Source organism: Ostrea edulis, chromosome 9, assembly GCF_947568905.1.
Source record: "Ostrea edulis chromosome 9, xbOstEdul1.1, whole genome shotgun sequence".
NCBI classification, from domain to species: domain Eukaryota; kingdom Metazoa; phylum Mollusca; class Bivalvia; order Ostreida; family Ostreidae; genus Ostrea; species Ostrea edulis.
This window is the reverse complement of record NC_079172.1, coordinates 9,309,464-9,327,017: the sequence shown is the minus strand read 5'-3', so window position 1 is coordinate 9,327,017 and position 17,554 is coordinate 9,309,464. Positions and strand designations below refer to the sequence as shown.

Sequence of the window (17,554 nt, the reverse complement as noted above, 5' to 3'; positions counted from 1 at the left end):
AATGAATTTAAAGCACACAAAAAATCATTACACTTTTTCCAAAAAATGTTTCCTTATTTTCATTAACAAATATGGATTATCATAAAATCGCGTTTTAAGATTTTTCGCAACTGTTATACAAATTCATCATACCATACATGCATATATATATATCTGTGTATTCAATAATGCATCTACAAAATATACATTCTAATACATCAATTAAGTTAAAAGATATTCATAAAATTTAGCGATATTTTTCTTCAGTCGGTAATAGTTCGATCAAAAACGGGGTTCTGCCTTCAATGTGAACGGTTCTGTCGAAGTTGTAACTCCGTTGAATCCGTCAAAACTCAGAACATCGTCAGACGTCTTGGAGAACTTGAACTTTTGGATCAAATTAGTGAACATTAGAAAGAGTTCTGATTTTGCAAGAGTCTCTCCAGCACAAACTCGGGGTCCTACAAAAATATACAGTTATCGTCAGAATTATTTTTATCTGATTTGAAAATATTGTACACAGTATCATAGAGGAATGCAACAGTTACAATGATTTTGGGATGAAGCACAATCAGTAGAAAGGAGAAAGTTCAATCAAGTCTTGATTTTTGTACAAGTAGGCTTATATGTGTATTGAAAACAAATATACATGTATACATGTACATAAAGCAATGATGAATCTCCTATACAACTGTGTTATGATTATTTCATTACCAATGGAGAAAGGGATAAGTCGATCCTTATTCGTAATTTTCCCTGTGACGTCATCTATAAACCTTTGCGGTCTGAACTCCTTAGGTTGTGGAAAGTGGGCGGGATCCATATGAGCCGATTTTAGATGTCCCATCACAATTGTATCCTTCGGTATCACGTGGCCCGCAATGATCACCTCCTCCGTTGCCGCATGTGGTAATGACACATTCACTAATAAATTGAAAAGTCGCAGATTTATTGAACTTTATTATGTTATTATTGAAATTCCTGTATTATATGATGGTGAATGATTGCCTACTTAATTCTTTGTTCTTCTGGTATTTCATCATACATAACAATAACTTATTCAATTCATTGCGAGAGGATATATAGTAACAGGATCGCTCGTGTGTTAGTAAGTATGCGTGTCACGTTCTGTGTAAAGCAGATTACAGTCCACATATTGTGCTCAATTGATTTGATACTTCACAAATAGAAAGGGTGAAGATAACGAACAGTGATCAATCTCAACTCATATAAGGAATACAAAATTAAGAGTTGGGCAAACACGGACCCATACCAGATCTGGGATCAGGTGCCTAGGAGCAGTAGATATTCCCTGTCGACCAGTCACACCCACCGTGAGAACTATATCTTGATCAGGTAAACGGAGTTATCAGTAGTCAAAATCAGTGTTTAAATAACGGCCTAACAATTGGCAATGACAGGTTGTAATGACAATCTAAATCGTTGTTATGATCATAAAAATGCGAAATGCTGACTTTAATGAGACTGTTGATACCCCTGTAATATCAACTTGTCGGCCAGTAGCCTGTCTGGATTTAAAAACTGATCAGTTATATCGAATGGACATATGAATGAAACTTATTATTTTTCATAGATAAAACGTCATAGATATATCTAAATGTCGAGTTGAGGGTCACAACTAAAGATTTTGTCTTTGGCCTCATATGAATATAAAAACAGGTCTGCTAAGAAAGGAGCACAATTCGTGCCCATGGATATTTCAACAGTTTGTTGAAAGTCATGATTACCAAAGACTACTACGAAGAGACTAACAATGAGAAATTCCAGCATATTTTGTATTTCAACATCAGATTACTTGTGTTTGGAATCAGAGTGGAATGTTTGAATTTTTAATCATTTGATATGAAATTTCCTTTTTCATATTTGTTGAAGAAGCAGCTTTTTTTTTATCAAGAAAGCAAGGATCCTATTGATTTTTTTAGTCCAAATGTTCTTACGTAGATACTTATTTCAAGGGGATATACCCCCGCCTTGGGGAAGTTTTGTTTAATAGTAATTCATGGATAACGTAAGATTATTTCAGAGATTTTTTTTTTAATAAAAACAGAAGTGTAAATAAAACTTTTCCTGCTTGATTATAATTCTGTATTATAAGCTTTTGAAGGACTTTGTGGTTTTTATATTATTTACCCGAATAATGGAATGTGTTAATTATCAAGTTGTCCAATAAAGTATAAAATTTCAAAATACTTACATATATTTGATAGTCGCTGTACTTCTAATATCGTGGCCTCCACATATGGTAGCCGGGGTTTGTCACTCATAAGTACCTCTCTATTCAGACCGACCTCCTAAATAGGTAGTATGTAATATTACATACAAATAGATATAAAACATGAAGCCCATGGGCCATATCGTTCATCTGGGTCATTTGACCCCGCTGTTGTTAAGTTGTTCTGATTTGTGAAATATTTTGTTTTTATCTTAATTCCTGTGAAAGTTTGACCTCATGTTGTGGCCCGAACCTACCCAAAGGGTCACGACATAATTAGACTTCAATTCACACGACATGTGGATGCCTCTACACCAGTGTGACTAAAATGGCCTTGCTGTTCTGGAGAAGGTAAAGGTCATACTATCAAATTTCATGGTATGTAATGAAAGGCCTTGTCATAAAAAACACCTTTAAAAGTACAGGAGAAATTAAATAGGTTACTTTTTCTTCAAAATTAATTAAGGTCGAGGTAACAAGTTTAAACTCAATATAACGGTATCAAATGAAACAATTTGCCAAAAATCTAAATACAAAATATGAAAGTCCTACATTAAATAGTTCATGAGATATTTAATAGCAAGGAAAATCTCAGAAAACAATATTTAAAATAAGTCAAGGTCACAAGGTTAGAAACTTTAGGACCGAAAAAAGGTTCTATCACATGGAATACATATATGAAATATAAGAGCACTATCTCTCACTATTCAAAAGTATGAGTTAGGTTAAAGTTTTGAAATCTGGGTCAAATTTCTAGATCACAAGGTCAAAGATCATGTATAAAACGTACGGCCTTACCTTATGGAATGTATATGCAAATTTTGAAATCCCTACCTTCAATAGTTCAGGAGATATTAATTAGGTTAGGTTTACTTAAAAGAAGGTCAAACTGTAAGGTCAAGATCACAAGGTTAGCAAGCATTCTGAGAGTATTGCATGACAATACATGTACATGTAGGTTATGGTAAAAGGGAAAATTGGGGAACTAGGATAGGAATGGTTGGAAATCAACTACTATTCAAGTAGAGACTAGACCAGGAAAAAAGACAAATTGATGATTAGGTTTAGGTCTTTAACCAAGTCAATAAACTGTGACATGTAGGTGATCACGAATAATTTAGCTATATTGTTGCATTACTATGCTAGAAGGTTAATGAGTGTAGTACTCTTATCTACAGAGATAAGAAACTTGGATGTAAACTAATAATTCATACTGTTTTACTAAGTCTAAGGGCTGAAAAATCAACAGACCGAGACGAAATTCAAACTTGATCTCTATCTTATTATGGGAAAGCAATGTACCAAATATCAAATTAATATCTGAAAGCACAACCAAAAACGTCTGGAAAACTGATAATTCATGCTATTTTTCTAAGTCCAAGGGTCATAACAAAGTGAACAATCAACGGACCGGGACCATACTCAAACTTGATCTGTAACTTGCTATGGCAAAGCAACATACCAACTATGAAATAAATATCTTCAAGAACAGAGAAAAAAGTGCCGAAAACTGGACTGACGGACAGACTGACAGACGGACGGAGCGCAAACCGAAAGTGCCCTTCGACTTCGTCGGTAAGGGACTAAAAAGTTTGCTACGAAAAACGGTCACAAAGAATGAGCATATGAAAGGTGAAGATAACGAACAGTGATCAATCTCATAACTCCTATAAGCAATACAAAGTAGATAGTTGGGTAAACACGGACCCCTGGACACACCAGAGGTTGGATCAGGTGCCTAGGAGGAGTAAGTATCCCCTGTCAAAATACAAGAGCCTTTTCTCTCACCATTCAAAATTTATGACCGTGTTAAAGAACATACAGGAAAAAGCAATATGCTTCCCACTATAGTCGCGGCAGCATCAAAAATTGAATCCATTCAACGTGGAAACTCTTGCATATGATTTAGTGTTGCCCTGCGACTCTTGAAAAGAATTTTTTTTAAAAATAATTTACTGTATATTCCAATATAAAACTTTAATTTCCTATTCTGACCCTTCCCAACCCAAGAACCCCTGAATTGTACAAGCTTGTATTTGAACTCCCTGAAGATATTTGCTTATTAATATGACTAACCATGGCCCTGATGGTGTTGAAATGAAGATTTTAAAACATCTCCCTATATATTCCTCTGCAACATTCTAATCCCCTATTGTGGCCCAATCTACTTCAGAATTTAGACCTAATCGAATCTGGGCTACCTAGGGATGCTTGCATATTAACATGACTAATCCTCTCCGAGTTTTTTTTTTTTTTTTTTTTTTTGAGAAAAAAATTCTAAAATAATTTCCTGTATCTGGATGTACAACTTTGATACACTAGTATAGGCTGTGTAGCCCCGCCCTACCCAGTGGACCATGTTTTAACGAAATTTAAATCTACTTTATTTCAGGAAGCCTTCATGTGTATTTAAACTTTTCTGGCTCAGTGGTTCTCAGGAAGAAGACTCTCCTATATATGTGTATGATTTAATATTATTTAACATCCCTCTCTAGAATTTTGCTTTCTTCTACAGAAGTAATTTTAGTGTATAAAATTTTGCAAGGTTTAATGCCAGATTATTTAAATGTTTTTAAATATGTATGGGAAGTTAGTCAAAGGTAAACTAGAAAATCTAATTCAATGTATTGAATGTACACAGGGCAAAAACTGAATATTTCATCAGAACTTTCAGCGTTTCAGGTAGCACAATGTGGAATGCCTTGAGTGAAGATATAATAAACTCAACAAGTGTAGTGTGTTGTAAGAGAAATGATGTTAGAGATCATCACCATACTTTTTCAGCTTCATTTTTTACCCATTTTTCTTACATTCAAAATAATAAGTTTAGTTCTTTTAATATTTGCTTATTTTGCTATTATATGTTTGTATGTATGTAATATGCAGGGCCATATTGAAAACTAGTTTTATCGCTAAATATGTAATCCTGGATAAATAAAGGCCTTATTTTTATTATATATATATATATTTGTTTTTTATGGAATGTGTCATTCTGATTTTATATATATATATATATATATATATATATATATATATATATATATATATATATATAATTTTTGCTTCCTTAATTATCTCCCCTTTGAAGAGGAATTGACCCTTCATTTGATGAAACTTACATCCCTGTTACCCAAGGAGGATTTGTACCAAGTTTCATGGAATTTGGACAAGTGGTTATAATAAAGAAGATGAAAATATCAAGTTGACAATGACGATGACAAAGGACAGTTGTTGTTGATAAGAAAAATGACAATAAAATAATGAAACTGAAAACTTAATGTTTTTCTCTTATTGTGGAAATTCTTGATTCATATATATATTATATATTCAAACTCCTGTAAATTTGTAAAGCAAACTTTTTATTCATTACATCACATACCTTTTCTATTTCGTGAAAACATTTTTCCTGTGCATCAGAGTATTCGATCATGTAAAGAAGAGCCCAGTCTAACGTTGTGGCAGTTGTCTCTGTTCCAGCACCGAATAATTCTAGTACAATCCGGATCGTATGACGAACTAGAAAAAAAAAAGGAATAGAAGATAGGGGATTCAGGGGTCCTCGTTTTGAATTACGGGTCGGCCGAGGTATGTTCTTTATTGTTGCAATATTGAGATTTTATTGACAACGAGAATGTCATTAATGTCATAAATATATTGGCGAGAACGTCCACAACATTAACAATACAATGTTATACCGCATATGTAATATGTCTACTGTGTGACCTTTGGGCAAGCGCAGCAAATGTAGCTAACAGTTAATCCACGTCAATGAAAGCTAAATATAACGAACAGTGATCAATCTCATAACCCCTAAAAGCAATACAAAATAGAGAGTTTGATAAACACGGACCCCTGGATATATCAGAAGTGGAATCATGTGCCTAGGAGGAATAAGAATCCCCTGTCGACCGGTCACATCCGCCGTGAGTCCTATGTCTTGATCAGGTAAACGAACTTCTCCGTAGTTAAAATCAGTGTGCCACGAATGACCTAACAATCGATATGAAACAATTCAGACAGCATTTGACCCAATGATAGGTTGTGTTTGCCAACTGGATCGTTATAACGACAATGGAATTTGCAAAATGCTGACTTTAAACGAGACTTTTGAAACTCCTGCACCATCAACTTGTTTGTCAGTATCCTGCCTCGATTTAACAACTGAGCATATGCAGAACAAGCTCTCGCGTATCGAATCAATTAAGATATATAAACACCGTATGCAGATGATAATGGAATATTGCTATATATAAATATGGGAAGTTGATGATGGAGAAGCTGAAATCATACCGTTTATTATAAATTTGAGTTGTTAGTTTGCCGTCAAGGTCTATTTCCAGTAAAATATCGAAGTACGAAGCAGAAGTGGACGACTCTGTGGTGTCTTTCATTTCGAGTTCACAGGGATATATCGACATATGAATGAAAAGTATTATTGATAATAGTAATACGTCGTCGATATATATAAAAGTCGAATTGAAGGCACGAGCAAGCTATTTTTTCTTCTCCCATAGAAGTTTTTAAATAAATTCTGCTTCATAAGAATATTAAAACAGGTCACTTAACAAAGGAGCACAATTCGTGCCCATGGGAATTCGAACAGACTGTTGGAAGACCTATTCAAGAATGACCACGAAAATATTGTTAATAAGGAACTCCAGCATATTTTTTTTATTTCAACTTCAGAGTACTTGTGTGTGGAATCAGAGTAGTGTTTAACAAAGTGATTTTTGTCAAATCGTCTAATCTTTAATTTATCCTGCGAAATGGTCGTGTAAAGTGTTCAAAGGTCATACGTTTTGATGTTTTTGATTTGAGAAAAGTTTTGCGAATACAAAAGGTCTAAATTACCCAGATGTTTGAAAGAAGTTGTCCTTTGCTTTTCTGTTCTAACAAGATATATTTCCTATAGGATTGTGACCCTTTGAGGGGTCAAAGGAAACCAAAATAATATGAAAAGTGAAAATGAAGAGCAATCAATCTTATAATTCCTATAAAAAATACAAATAGTAATGGTAGGGCAAACAGAGACCCCAGCTTCGATTTCCCGAAAAAAAATCTTTAATCTAAGTTTGAGGTTTCTTTTATTTCAGTGGTCAAAGTTTAGATTAAGTCTAAGTTTAAACTGAAGTTTTTTCACTCCAGAATCCAGGCTTGAGCAGGTGCCTATGAGTAGATATCCCCTGTTGACCGGTGTCGCATAATTTACGTTCCGGGTAGTTTAGCGTTCCGACTGGAATGCTAAATACCTATAGTTTTCCTTCCAGGCTATAATTTACGTTCCAGCCCGCGTGAGTTAGATTCCGGTCATAATTCATGTTCCGGGAACACACTTGTTCTTTAAAACTTTTGAAATATGAAATGTTTACAAACATTTGGTATGAATTTTGTGTTTTGTTTCGTTTGTTTTCATCGGGTTATACAATAATCAAATATTAGATAAATTAGGTCTGTCATTAGAGTAATTACTTTGTTAAGACAGTTTCTTTAGCTTGTACCCAAAACGTTGAATATGGTCATCTAGGTTCCGGGTTACTAAAATTGCATTTATTGTCTGCAAATGATAATACTTACTCTGTTGTTAAGAAGGTTTCTTTTTGCTATTGTACCCGGAACGTTAAATATGGTCATAATTTCGGTCCTGGGTTAGTAAACTACTACTAATTTCATCAACAGAAATTGCTTGGTTTAATAACACATTATATATCCTTCATAATTGCGGACTCATTCGGCAAAAATTATACCTGTAATCAAAATTGGCTAAAGTCAAAAGTACGACTTACTTTACTCGATCAATTTAAACAAAATGGTATTCTGATTATCAGATTTTATCAAAAACTACAAACTAGATAAAGTGAAAGGATGAACTAAAATTCGAGAAATATTTAAATACTAAAAGATGTAACTTATTGTAAATTTTGAACCTGTAATCACCACTTACTCATCGAAAGTGGACGCTGGTGAAATGAACCCAAGAAACAAGATATTGCAATAAATGTCTGCAAAATTGGTGATGAATTTCCCCGCATGTTTACTTGCTGTAAGAAAACAATGTTTGTCACCAAAACAAATTCGTTTAAAAAACATCACATTTATCGCAATTCACCTTTGAATTAGAACGCTTTACCCGATATAGTATTGCGTTGTGTGACGACACAATTGAATGAGACGATTGAACAATTTGTATGACATGTTTGATGTAATACAAGAGTTTTCATTGGCCGATTACAGCCCGCCCACTTTCTCGAGCGGATTCAGTGTAGCTGGAGAACTGTACATAGCTCTCTGAAAAGATCCACCTCTTATAAAAACCTTCGATTTACGGGTCACAAAAAGCTGCGGACGGTTGAGGCCTGAAATCGGTGTATTCTTGTGTTGCTGTCTCATAAACTCAATATAAAAAAATCTTAACATATTTTCCTACTATATACTTGCGTCCAAACATACCTTCAAATATTCATTAAAGCCACACACCACCCGAAAACTTGCAGCTTCAAATGATTTCGTTTGTTGACGTAGCCATCTTAGGTAGCCGGTCAATTCGAACTCTTGCTATTGGTATCTATTCATAAAATCGGTTGTAAGTTATGTATTCGCTCTTCATTTATTATCAACACGAATAATTAATAGAAATTAAAACATTTTTGTACCAGTTTTTGTAATTAGGTAAAATAAGCTCTAGATGAACGAAAATGCTACATAAGCCCATTAGATGGAGATCGGCCGGCGCGGCCGCTCATGACTAATGAAAGCCGCACTGCCGTGAGTTTAGCTATTTGAATAATTATCATTTAATAGGACTTGGGTGGTATATTATTTAAACAATTTAGCTAAAATATTTGTGGGGAATTAGTACACATCTAGACGCTATTGTGCCAATATGGAAATGAACCGGGATTCGAATTGACTGGCTACCTAACATGGCTATGTCTACGAACGAAATCATCAAAAGCTGTGATCGAGTTTTTGGGTCGTATGGGGCTTTAATAAATATTTGAAGGTATGTTTGGACACAAGTATAGTAGGAAAATATGTTAGGAATTTTTTTTTATATTAAATTTATGAGACAACAACACAAGAATACAACTTTTTCTCTTTCTTCCTTTGAAGTTTTTTTCCATCTAGCATCTGGCCGTCATGTTTTCAAATGCTGACTACTCCCGTATAAGGGAATTTGGGCGGACTTATACATATGGACCAATGAGAGTTTCTGTTGCATTTCGCAATTGTATTACAAACAGATTCAATTGTGTCGTCACACAACGCAATACTATATCGGCCAAAGCGTTCTAATTCAAAGGTGAATTGCGATAAGGATATAATGAATTCAAACAAGCAACCTTCTCAAAGAAAATTTCAAAAGAAGTATGCTTCCAGGCATGACTATAAGAATCTTAAAGTGCAATATGTAGTCGTCTCTATACTTTCGCATGATCTTGAATAGTTAATGATTTGTTACCATCACTACTATGTGATATCATACAATTGTGATGAGATAAAAAAAAAATGCAGTTCAGTTCAGTGAATACGTAAATGTAAGTAAACCTTATATAATTTAAAGTAAGAGCCAACTATAATTGTTATCAAAACAAGTTTCACACCAAGTGCCCTATTTACTGAAAAAAAGTGTGAATCTGGAATACTACTGTACCTAGCTGCAGTCACATACCATAGTTAATGATTATAAAAATGCTGGGAGCGAGACCTTAGTTTAAAATTGTGTATATATTAAGAAATATCTCAGATACTGCCTCGTCATATATACAGGAATGACTTTAACTGTCTCCTTATTCTCCTCTTTTCATTTTCTGAACAGTTATTGGTACATTTCGCTGACGTCAGATAGGTGGTGCCACCTTCCATCGTTCGAGGTAGAACGAAAATAGAAAAAGTTCGCGGTCCACAGGTTGAAACCTTGGCTGGAACGAAAATTATAGTGAAACCCGAAATCCAAATTATGATTTTAAGGTTCCGGTCGGAACTCGAAATAGTCGAAACGTAAATTATACAAGAGCTTGTTCTGAGTATGATCAGTTTTTAAATCGAGGCAGGCAACTGACAAATAAGTTGATGTTACAGGAATTTCAACAGCCACGTTTAAAGTCAGCATTTTACGAATTATATCATCATTATAATCATCTAATTGGCCAACACAACCTATCTTTGGTTCAAATGCTGTCTGACGTGTTTCATACCGATAGTTAGGCCGTTCTTGGACACACTTATTTTGACTACAGATTACTCCGTTTACCTGATCAAGATATACTGCTCACGGCGGGTGTGACCAACCAACAGGGGATGCTTACTCCTCCTGGACACTTGATCCCACCTCTGATATACCCACCTCTGGTGTGTCCAGGGGTCCGTGTTTGCCCAACTATCAATGTATTGCTTATGGGAGTTATGAGACTGATCACTGTTCGTTATCTTCACTTTTTATGTGAAACCATTCACACCAATCGTGAGCCCTACATGTATATCTTGATCAGGTAAACGTAGTGTCAGATTTTGATTTGAAATTTTCAAATTCAAAGCTTGTAAATCCAAAATTAAACATTATAAATTGGAATTTAATTTGTTAAATCCAAAGTAATGTCTGGCATTTTGAATAACACAATCATACGTTTACGTTGTACTCAGATGAAGATCGAGATAATTTTCTTCAATCTCCTCTTAGAGCATTGTGAATCATGTTGTTAAGAACACAAAAAACTCATTTTTTTCCTGAATTGTTTCGTTACGTGAAAAAGACAGTATCTTCTGGTCCAGTAGATCTCTGATATTGTTTTCATCGAACGTTTTTTCGTGTTCCTGTATCTGTTTTCTGAGGTATTCAAAAATAAATTCTCTTGCTTTCTTTCGTTCATTCACACCACTTCCCTTATAAGATAAATTAAATTACAGTAAGACATTGAAATGAATGGTTTCATTCCTGCAAAGTTATAGCTAGCATTACGTTAGGAGTAAGTCATTCATCCTATAGAAAATAGCTAAATATTTTTTAAATTTATTTCTAAGTTTGTTCAGTTGATAATTATTTCTATCGCCATCCACGAAGTGTCACTTGTACAGAATGCAAAGCCTGGCTACCTTAAGTCTGACCATCTCCAAACACCACCTATCAAGACCTTAAATAACTACAGTAAATATGGAGTTTGACACACCCATCTTACGCCGATTCCTGGGATGATCATTTTCAAACTACTGCCGCCAATGCCTTTCAGCGATATATTGAATATTTTCCCAATAGATTAAAACCTTGAATTTGACCCCCACCCTCTTACACTTTTCGTCATTATATTCGCAAAGATTCTTTTTAAAACAAACACCCTCACCCCAGGTAACTATTTCCAGACTCTACTACTTACGGCCCTGGAAATGACAGGTTGCATGACTACTATGATAGTTTTCTAAATTTGTTTGAAAATGGAATGATTAAGGACATACATATCAAAGGATACCTATGAGCAGTTCTGATGAAATTTTGTAAAGCTATTTGTAAATGTTTTAATTTTGCTAAAATGTCGTATTTACTACATTTTTTATGAAACCACCTTCATTTTTGCATTATTTACAAATCTTTATTTTAAAAGTAAATGGCAATCAGTACCTCCTCCAAAAAGCACTCAACGACGTCTTTCTGTTGGTGCATTCCATGTATTAATGACTGATTTACATTGTTTTTTGACCAAATAATATAAAAATCCCACGTAAACACAGCAAAATCACGTTTCTTTTAATGCGTCCAAAATCTTAGGTATCCTATAACCCTCCAAATGCTGTTTTTGCGTGGGATTTTTTCTTAAATGTAATCATGTAAAAATAAAATTCACTAAAAAATTTCCTGGTAAATTATGGGTGATTAGCTTTATCAAATTATATATACATGTAAATAGTTTTACAAAATTCTATAACATTTTTATCCTATTCATTTTTATCCCATTTCTATGGTCGTTATAACGATCTAGTTTGCCAACACAACATATCAATGGGTTAAATGCTGTCTGACGTGTTTCATACCGAGAGTTAGGCCGTTCTTGCCACACTGATTTTGACTACGGTTAAATCAGTTTACCTGATCAAGATATAGAGCTTACGGCGGGTGAGATCGATCGACAGGGGATGCTTATTCCTCCTAGGCACCCGATTGCACATCTGGTATATCCAAGGGTCCGTGTTTGCCCAACTTTCTATATTGTATTGCTGATAGGAGTTATGAGATTGATCACTGATCGTTATCTTCACCTTTCATCCTATATTGTGATACCTACTTTCAAATTCCAAAACAAGAGGCCCATAGGCCAAATCGCTCACCTGAGTCACTGTTGTTCAGCTGTAGTGATTAAAATGTTTTGTCAATCTTTGTTCCATCAAAAATTTCAGAGGGTTTTGGTATAAATGAACGTGATTTCACACAACATAGTTCTGCCTGAATATCACGTGATCTTCCTGTTCTAGAAGGTCAAGGTCAATTATGGTATGATATGACAGGTATTACTATAAGTAAATCTATATACAAAATATGAAAGTTTACTTTAAATAGTTAAGCAGGAGATAATTAATATTTGAGATTTTTTACAAGCTCACACCCCAAGGTCACATGGTCAAACACTGACATTTACAAATGCGAAAGCCCTTCCTTAAATTCCGTGCAAATGCAGGTTAAAATAAGTCCTCAGTACCCCTTGCTTGTCTTAAAAGGCGGCTAAATGGGGAGACCCTTCGGATGGAACCGCCGAAATTGAGAAATCACTTAAGCAGGAGTTTTTGGCGCCCCCTTAAAAACAGTAGAATGATTCAAATGGCTTCCAACAGAGACTGTATTACTTACGATGACGTTTTGCACGAATCTGGGTAGCACTTGCAAGACTGGTCCCGGACCTTTAACTATAGTATCCATGGCTTGTAATACTGAGAGAAACTGTTCGTCATCATGTGCACATCTGTGAATAAAAAAGTACTAAAGACTTTGAAAATTGTATAAAAGTTAGAAAAAATACCCGGCAGTTAAAACAATCTAAGACTAAGATGAAAATTCATGAAGAAGATATTAAGTATATCGATAGAATTTTTTTTTTACCTAAAACCAAAAACTATACTATGTATGATGTTACTGACTGAAGCGGTAAGAATGCTTTTCAAGTTTGTTATTGGTTGTCCTTTTCTTGACGCTATATCCGCACATAACAGTCTGGATTCGTCTAAAATCACGTCATCAAGGGAGGTTTTCCCCATGCCAAAATCCCGCATAGTCTGTAAAACAAAGCGACGATTTCGTCTCCAGATGTCGCCACTTGACATAATTATTCCGGGTTCTGGAAATAAATATTCACAGAGATATGGGATTTAGAGAGACCCATGCAAATACATAACAAAATTTTTAGGATAACTCATACCAACTGAAAAACAATGCTAAATCACAAGATAGAACGTTGTATTTTGTTTGAAGGTATTGACATGTTCAAACGATAATAGAAATGAATTCTTTGTTCAAAGAACATATATATTACACGTCAATAGGCGTTGCGTTATGGCGAAATAATACTCTAGATAAATCTGATACGGATAGAAAGTGGATGTACAGTTATGATATTTTGAAATTTAAAACTTTCAAATATCTAGTTTTTCTTTGAAATGCAGTTTTAGTAAAAAAAAATATTAAAAATCTGCTAGATTCGAACCCACGATCTACAGATCAGCAATAGACACGTTGACCTATATATACTAAGCTACCAGTTAGGCAATTAAAAGGAAAAGAAATACACAAGTATTGTTGATATTTATAATTTCATTCATCCATCAAACTCGAAAAGTTGCATCTTCAACTGAGAAACCTTAACTCGAAGATGATCGAATCGAACGTATCGAGTAGCCATGAAACTTCATAAACATGACATACTTACCTTACCAAATCATTCCTGGGTCCGACCCATATGTATTGGAGTAAGTTTACATCATTAATGGTTGTAAATAGTGTAGGCGTGTCTTATTTTTATTTTCATGGTGCATTGTTTGAGAAAAAGTGGATTTACAGGAATAGTTAAACAGTTATTTTTAATTTGAAATAAGAACACTTTTGAATTGCTAGTGCCGCCATCTTTGATTACATGCGACACAAATTCGATCGATTATAAATTCGTTTGCGCAAGTGCATAATGTGTATTTAAATGAGCCCGAGTTAACTAGGTTTTCGCGATCGTGGTTATCGTGTGAGAGAACTCCGGGTTTGATTTAAGGTGTCAACAAACAGGTTCGGCATGTTTTCAACTGTTATAACTTTAATTGTCCCTCATATGTATAAAAATAGTTAAACAAGATGTCTTAATTCCCCAGAATTATCACATTTGAAACTTTAATTTGCAAACACTACATAGGAATCACGTGACCTCTCTCTGTCATAATCACGTGTCCGTTGTTCACTTAGGTGTGGATTGTTTTTTCATCTCTTCATTAATGTCAAAGAGGAATAACTTGTCATTATCAGAAACATATCTATGGCGTGTAAAACGTTGTTATATTCGATAATCTTATGATGTATGTTCAATATCTTGTGATGTATATTCTATATAATGTGTTGTATGTTCTATACCTTGTGATGTATGCTCGATAATCTTGTGATGCATGTTCAATATCTTGTGATGTATATTCTATATCTTGTGATATATATATTGAAGATACATCACAAGGTATTGAACATACATGTACATCACAAGATATTGAACATACATCACAAGATTATCGAACATACATCACAAGGTATAGAACATACAACACAATATATAGAATATACATCACAAGATTATCGAATATAGCAACGTTTTACACACCATACACATCCTCAGACAAAAAATAAAATGTCCAACACTACATTGCATGCATCTTTTTTTTTTTAATTAGTTTTCATTAATGAAAATTTCGTCAGTGTGTTGTACATCTTTTAGGGTTACAAATCGTGTAGAACTGTCTCTTCAAAAAATTGTTTTACCAATTATTCCTTCTCTGGCTTTTGCTGTTGGTAATATCCACTCCGGGCGGTTACTCATTTGTGCTGCATGTTTAACGAAGGCTTCATTTATATTGTTATATCCACTGATAATGACCATCATATGTTTACCAGCATATACACGAAACACATCTCCATATTTCTCACGTAAATCCATAAATCCTATATGACGCTTTTTGCCCATTCGAAGGAACAACAATGCATTTCAGATGAACGGCAAGGCAAATGGTCCAGGAATGGAGGACCTTGGGGTCTTAATCACACAGAGACCCAACAGAAACACCAGCACAAACACAAGAAGCGTTGTCAGGTCAATGTGTCCAAGAAAGCTAGGTATCGAAGCCATGTTTGACGCTCAGTACGTGCGAAAATACTAACGCATTGGTGAACACATCATCTGCTTTAATACTTTATCAACAATACTTGTTTGAAGGGTGGGTGACTAAATAGAACGTCCCTGTCAACTGGGGTTCGTATTTTAATCCTACTTAGTATATGTATATAAATAGATGGGACGAAAAAATGTTAATATGTTATACAGTATACTGATAAAGCCCTGTGTATTTTACTATTGAGTGTATTAATGTTGTTACCGTTATCAATAAAAAAAACATCAAAAGGAACAGACAAAGTGAATTGCGTATACAGAGGCGGCTACTGAAAACAGTCAAGGGGTGGGTACAACCCAAATGTGTACCTTTTCCACCCAAGAAAGGAGGAAGGGGGTCGATGACCCCAAAATGGCAAACATGACCTATTTGAAATTAATTTTCATCCAAAGGCAGAAGGGTTGCAACCCACGTAACTTCCCCCTAGATCCGCCACTGCGTATGCAATAACTACATGTATACAATGTAATCATTTTAGAGGATACAGTAGGTTGAATGTACCGCCAAAGGAAATAGTGGTACATGTTACCAAAGAAAAAAGTCATCCTATCTAATACATTGTATCAGCTGAAAATCAATATATGTAAACCTTTCATCCTATCTAATACATTGTATCAGCTGAAAATCAATATATGTAAACCTTTCATCCTATCTAATACATTGTATCAGCTGAAAATCAATATATGTAAACCTTTCATCCTATCTAATACATTGTATCAGCTGAAAATCAATATATGTAAACCTTTCATCCTATCTAATACATTGTATCAGCTGAAAATCAATATATGTAAACCTTTCATCCTATCTAATACATTGTATCAGCTGAAAATCAATATATGTAAACCTTTCTTAAGCTCCTCGTATTTGAGAGCATTAAAGATATTATAACGTTGTATAATTACTAGATATTAAGCATGTATGACCTTTGACACTAATACTTTTGTAACAATTAGCGAAGCCAAATGAACATGGCAATGCCTGAATTTCTTTTCACTTGCGATAACAAATTAGCATTTTTTGAAAAAAATATAAAATACATAAATAATGATGTATATCAATAGAACATTCTTTTTGAACATTTTACGAAAGGTATGTAGATAATAATTTTAGTCTTACAGGCAGGAAAACGGATGCACGGTGTTTTTAATCTGATATAATAATGTTTTGTATGTCCCCCGTTCGCAGTAATATTACATGTAGTTATTCAGACTTAGTCTAGGTTGTACAACAGTCACTAAAGTTCACTAATAAGCAGCATTTGGTGTCCCCGTCTTTTTTGTGAAACTACCAACAAAAACCTGTTGGGATTCATGTTGCAGTTACCATGTTCATCGATGAAGCACGTAGTCCCCAAAGTATCCTATGCGCCATTTTGCAATTTCAGAAGCTGTATTTATTGAGGTACATTTTTGAAAATTGTTTGGAGTATCTTTCTCTTATCATGAATTTTTGTATCCCATACTAAATGATACCATTTTAGATGCTGCAAATATGCTGTGTGGGTTCTAACTGATTGGGAAAAAGAAGTAAATAAACTATATGTGATTCATAGCATATGCAACAGTAATCAGATATAAATTTTCGTTACTTTTGGTAACGAACATTTTACTATGTTTCAACAATGAGAGAATTTGGAATACATACAAAATATTCTATTTTTTTTTTAATCAGATCGATATTTCCTTGTAATGCTTATTTGTTTACTTATCTTGTTATACGTGTACTTCGATAATGAATAGAAACTACAATTGATTGATTGATTAAATGTTGTTTAACTTCCCTCTCGAGAATCTTTCACCCATACGGAGACGCCACTAATGCCGGTGAAGAGCTGCAAAATGTAGGCCTATGCTCAGCGTTTACAGCCTTACAAGAAGTAGGTGAACTGTCGTATAATATTTGCTACATGTACATGAACGAGATAATTTGTTTTTGTTTCTTATTCTTTAA

The 17,554-nt window shown here is 34.4% G+C and overlaps 1 pseudogene; it reads right to left on the bottom strand.

Annotated features, from left to right (window-relative positions):
* Window positions 1-235: 235 nt before the first annotated feature.
* On the bottom strand, window positions 236-15,605 carry LOC125660188 (cytochrome P450 2C15-like; annotated as a pseudogene).
* Window positions 15,606-17,554: the final 1,949 nt, after the last annotated feature.